Below are 6,101 nucleotides of genomic sequence, written 5' to 3'. Positions count from 1 at the left end.
TCATTATTAACCCATCCTAGCATCAAACCCATGATTCATAACATAATTCTTGTAACAAAAACCTAGGATTTGCAAAGTAATCCTTCTCAAAATGACTCAAGCTAGGGTTTTGGGTGTTTTTCTGTTACACCCCGGAAAATTTCGCGTTACTAAGGTTGCAGACGGCTTAATGTGAGCTCAAGGAGGAGCAAATACTACAAGTATAAAGGATGAAATTCTGCTATATTAGCATGAGGATAGCACGAGTATGATATTTGGAATTCGTACAATATGATTGGAATGATACTTTAAAAGATATACACCCCTCATAACTGTAAGCTGAAGTGGGGCCCATGTTATATCCCGTATTTTTGCACGTTTGGATAAATCGAAATAATTGTGACTAGTAAGAGATAAGGCAATATTTTGACCTTACTTAATATATAAGTTGTTCATGAAAAATATTGATGCGGAAATATTGGGGAAGGCTAAGGGCAAAAATTGGAAATTTGGAAAATAGTTTCATGAATTACAAAATATTAGTTATAAGTAATTGGGCTTGGAAAAAAATCAAAAAAAAAAAGAAAAGAGAAAAGGCCCAAAGGGGGCCGGCCATAGGGGGATGGGCCAAGGCCCATGTGGAACTTAAATCCTAGTAAATAAAAAGAGAAAAAGGGCCACTATTATTCATCTTCAAGAACATTCAAGAGAAAGAGAACTTGAGAGCCAAAAAAATAGGCCATTCGGCCAAGAAAAGGAAAGAAGAAAAAAATTGAAGCCTTCAATCTTTGATTCAAAAAAATTGATTCTTCTAGTATTCTTACTAATTCAAAGACCCTCTTTAACGTGGTATAATTATTTAAGCAAGAAAACCACTCTTGGTGGCAAGTGGGAAATTGAAGAAAAGGTAAGAATTTCTCTTCTTTTATATGTTATGGAAGGTTTATGTATGTTGTAGTAAGTAGAATTGAATGAAAATCATGGAAATATTATGTGTTGTGTGTGGGCCGTGTGGGTGTGTGTGTGTTTGTGGTCGTGTGATGTTGTATGGTGAAGGGAAGATGAGTAAATTTTATTTAGCATGTTAGTTGTGTTGTTGTGGCCTTTATGATGTAAATGGAGGTTAAATGGTTCAAGTCGGCATTGAAATTTGTTGTAGGAATTAATGTGATTTTAATATGGTTTTATGTAATTGTGGAAATGGAGTTGCTAAAGTGTACATTGTTGTGATAGTTATGAATTTGAAAGAAGAAAATGTGACGTTGTAGTTTTGTTGCATTTGAAGAGATTTCGGGTGAAGTAGAATGTTATGTGAATTGTTTGGAGTATTCTTGAATCATGTTAGAAAGATTTCGGATTAGTACTTGAATGTGAGATCATTGGTATTGACTTGATTACATGTGATTGAATTGAATATAAATGGAATGCCGTCGGATTGTGTAGAAAGAATTGTTAATGTTAGAATGTATTTTGAAATAATTGTTGAAGTTAGAGATATGATTGTTGACATTGTTGTTGATAATTTGGCCGAGTTGCATTCTCGGGTTTGTTGTTGTTAAAATTGACCGAGTTAGATTCTCGGGGATGGTGTATTTACAGGGGAAGTGCTGCCGAAATTTCGGCAGATTATAAGCGAGTTTACTTGAAAAATTAAGATAAGTATATGTCAATGAATCTAATGATTATGTGAATTCTTTTGTATGTAGACTAGCAAGCTTGGATAAATAAGCATAGCTAATAGGACGTGGAGCAGGTATGTAAGGCTTACCCTTTTCTTTCTTTTGGCATGATCTTGTGAAACGAGCATACGGTATGTATATGATTCCAAAGAAACTTCTATTCTTAGAGCCACTAGGATGGCTAACATTCGTGACTTCCATAAACTGTTTCATATGGTTCTGATGCGTATCTGTGATGTCCAAGTCCTGTTTGATATGTTTCCGGATGGCATCGAAAGATGAGTGATATGACTAAAGTTTGATCCCTAAATGCTAGCATGTTCGATTTTTCCATTGAGTCTCTGATATATTCCGATATGTACATATGGTTCCAAAGGTATATTTGATTTGATCTATAACAATATCCGAAAGATACTTGATATGGTTATTGCTTTGATTTCCCAGAAATAACTCCTGAAACGCTTTTTGAAGGTTTTGTACTTCAAAAGCTCATAACTTTCGTTTACTAGTTCCGATTGACCCGAAACCTGTTTCTGGGCCTTCAGATGTCGGTAAATATATTTGTCCATCAAGTCTTGAAATTTATTTATTTACGTGCATACATTTTCTCACTACTCTGCTCGTGCATATGTTGTGATCTCTTTTGTCGAGTCCCGGGCCGGTATGTATCGTGCGCATGGTTTGCCGGGGCCCTTGCTTGAGGGCCGGGTGCCATATATGTATTCCGGAGTATGATGTGTTATGGGGTTATGATGTGTTCATGGTTCGCCGAACCATATTTGTGTATATGTATATTCTGATCTTATGATGTGATATTATGATGTGTGACGGAGATTTCGGAGCAAAACTTCTGGAGTATGATGTGTGTGGCGCCAAAGGCAGGGTGGCCACGTTCCCCCGGTCCCGTAAGGGGCCGGATACCGTTCTTGGCATGCATGATTCGTGTTTCCAGTAAGTTGTTTTTATTATTCTGCATATCGTGCTTAATGTCTGTACTAACCTTCTGCACGTGCCACAACAATATAACATGTGTATATGGATCGGGCTACACGTTCCGCAGCAAATACATTTGTGGATCGGGCCGAACGTTCCTCGGCACTAATATGTTATATATGGGATCGGGCCGTACATTCCTCGGCACTATTATGTTACATATGAATCAGTTATGTGTATATGTATATGATGACATACGCTGTTGGCACGCACGGGCTGTGTTTGGAAAGTACGCATTTTGGCACTCTGGATGATCTACTTATTTTCTGTACTTCTTCTGACTCATGACATCGGTATACACGACTTGCATTCTGAAAAATAAGTATTTTGAGTATTTTGAAAATGTACTTACTTTTGTACTGTTTGTTTCGATTATGGTTCTGTTTTCTGTATTCCATGCTTTACATACTCAGTACACATTCCGTACTGACCCCCTTTTCTTCGGGGGCTGCGTTTCATGCCACGCAGGTACACCCAGATGAGTAAAGGACATTGCTATAAGATGCTTCAGCTGGATTGGCAACTCCATTTGCTCCTAGAGTGTTGCCGAGTCAGAGTATAGGTGCTATGATGTTTTGTTCGAAGCTAGAGACTTTGCAGACAGAGTCGTGGGTATAGAATGTCAGTTTTGTAAGCGGCTCCATCAGCCGATATGTCATTCTGTGTTATGCCATAAATTCTACATGATTTAGATTTTGTTGATTTGAAAATAATGATGAAAAGAAAGATTTTGAAAGCCTACTATGTATTTCACTTTTATTTGATTTCAGAGTCCGAAGAGATTATGTATGTAATAAGAGTCTGTGGGTTCGCTCGGCCCTAAGTAAGGGTCGGGTGTCCATCACACCCTAGGGAGATTATGGTGTGACAGCCCACATGATGGGGTTTTTATAAAGGACGTATGACAAGTTATATGGACAATATATGTGAAGTTAAACACAACTCAAGAAGGACCCTTGAGCCAAATCCAAGTGTAAGCCCTCCAAACAAATGTTTTTAAGTTACGTTTTCGGGTGACCTGACTTCGGGAGGCCATTACCCCATCATTATTTGGGCATTTTGGAAAACTCCAAATATAAAAGTTGTAGATAATTGAAATACCTTTCCAACCATAGGTTGTGGGCCTTCACACGACATAGGGATAAAAAGTTATAGACGTTTAAAGACAGAAAGGTCAAGCTGGGCAGTGGGCTCGGCCCAACCCGACTCATGGTCGGTGGGAACCGACCCAAGACCCCTATATAAAGGCCAAATTCGTGCAATATCTTCACATTTAACCCCAAAAAGACCTGAATATTTTAGAGAGAGGGAAGAGAGCCCTTAGAGAGAGAAACCAAGTTTTGATCAATTTCGAGGTCCCGAATTCCGAGGCTCGTGAAGAGTAAAGTGTAGTACAAGTTGTTGCCGTTGTTTTAAGCTAAAAGTTGAACTTGGGGGATGTTGGTTTCGTGGTAGCTTCTAATATAAGGTATTTTTAAGATGTTAATGATGTTGTTACTATGATCATTGATAGATTTGACGGGTTACAATAGAGAAAATGACGTTGAAAGTTCGGTTATCATTTTTGGATATCAAATAACTTGGGGGATGTTTTGGTATGATTAAATGGATAGAATTAGTTGGATATTGATATAAAATGATTGTTGATATTGTTGTTGATAAGTTGTTGTTCTTGAATTTGGGAGAATAAAGTGTATGAAGATATCGTATACAAAGCGTATACCGGGCTGTTTTGGTGTATATCTTTGGGAGTTGATGCTTTGAGTTTAAAAAGGCTTATATGAGATGGTTCTTGTTGTTGTTAGTTGTTGATTGTGTTGTTAAATTGAATTGGAATTAGAGGGAAGCGAAGATTATAGGGAAAATGCTACCCGAATTTACGGAAGTTAATTACGAGCTTAGAGAAGTATATGAACCTCTTTCAAGTTTTCTACGGTGTCCTTTACCTTGATTATAGATTGGCCAGTGTTTGGAAGCATAAGTTAAGCTAATCACGTAAGCGACAAGGTATGTTAAGGCTATTCCTTCTTTCATTTTGGCATGATTGTTGTTGTTGTTCACTTTATATGTACTCCATATGATTCCATTCTTAGATAAGTAAGGTCTAAATGTTTCTTGTGATGGATTATTGATATTGTACTCCTATTCTGTTCTGAAGGGAATACCCATAAGGTGCCAAGTTGAGTTATGTATATGGTTTTACTAACGATTTCAAGGAAATGAGTTTTATACTAAAGGAAACATAAAGTTTGAATTTCAAAACCACTCCAAAGGGGTGCGAGATTTTACTACTTCATTTCATTTATGTTTACATTCCATAGTATCATCCCTTTGTATTGATATGGTCATTTATTCTTTAGGTAGGGCAATAAGATGAAATTGAGTAGAATATAAGTAATAAGAATTTCATAACAATTCTACCCTCAAACCTGGAAGTATGTCCTCCTAAGTCTAGTGAGATACAAATTTGATAACTTCTTATGAAAGACTAAGGCTAATAAATGGATTGTGATGAATTGATTAGTGACTTATGATATGAATTGAAATTGACATTTGTGGATTGAGTTTGTGTTGATATGATAGTGATATTAAGCCGGAAGCGGCTGCCCGAAGGGGCCATCATTATTATGCCGGAAGCGGCCGTCCGAACGGACTATTGTGATACTAGCCAAAAGCGGCTGTCTGAAGGGACCATTCTATTAACATGTCGGAAGCAGCATGTGTGTTGGATTGCATTATTTACTTAAAGATTGTTTTGAGACTTCGTGTGCACATTTATGTTTCTTCCAGCGAAGGCTGCAGGTATTGAGTTAGATTATGATTTCTTCTCTCCTGAGTCGAATTATGATTATGATTGGTTACCACCTTACATACTCAGTACATTGTCCGTACTGACGTCCTTTTGCCTAGGGACGTTGCGTTTATGCCCGCAGCCCCAGATTGTTTGACAGGTCAAGTGTATAGCTGGAAGGCTTGGACATTAGCTGGGATTGGCAAGTTCCACCTCATTGTGGAGCTATGCTGAGTCATGTATAGATATGTATGATTACGGGTATGTCAGGGCCATATCCTGACTCATAATGTTCAGTTTACTTCTTAAAGACTTTTGCAGACAGTGTCCTATGGTATGCTTGTCGAGATGTTGACAAAGTGATGTCAGTTGAGTCACTTGTGGATTTTAAAAGAGTATGTATTTTAGATGATTTCAATTGGTTTAACGTACTTAGTTTATTGAAAATTTTCATAATCTTTATAAGGATAATGATTTCTATTGGGAAAAGTTTTATGTTCTTAAAAGTTTTTGAAATGACAGGTTTTGATAGAGTGTATGTCTGAGGGTTCGCTCGACTCATGAGAGTCGAGTGCCCATCATGACCTACCATTGTTAGGGTGTGACATTTTCATTAGAAAAGTGAATTGTTAAACTTTATTTAACATATTAAGGTATGT

The sequence above is a fragment of the Lycium barbarum genome, chromosome 2, assembly GCF_019175385.1.
Source record: "Lycium barbarum isolate Lr01 chromosome 2, ASM1917538v2, whole genome shotgun sequence".
NCBI classification, from domain to species: Eukaryota; Viridiplantae; Streptophyta; class Magnoliopsida; order Solanales; family Solanaceae; genus Lycium; species Lycium barbarum.
The sequence above is the reverse complement of the archived record's forward strand: the minus strand, read 5'-3'. Positions refer to the sequence as shown.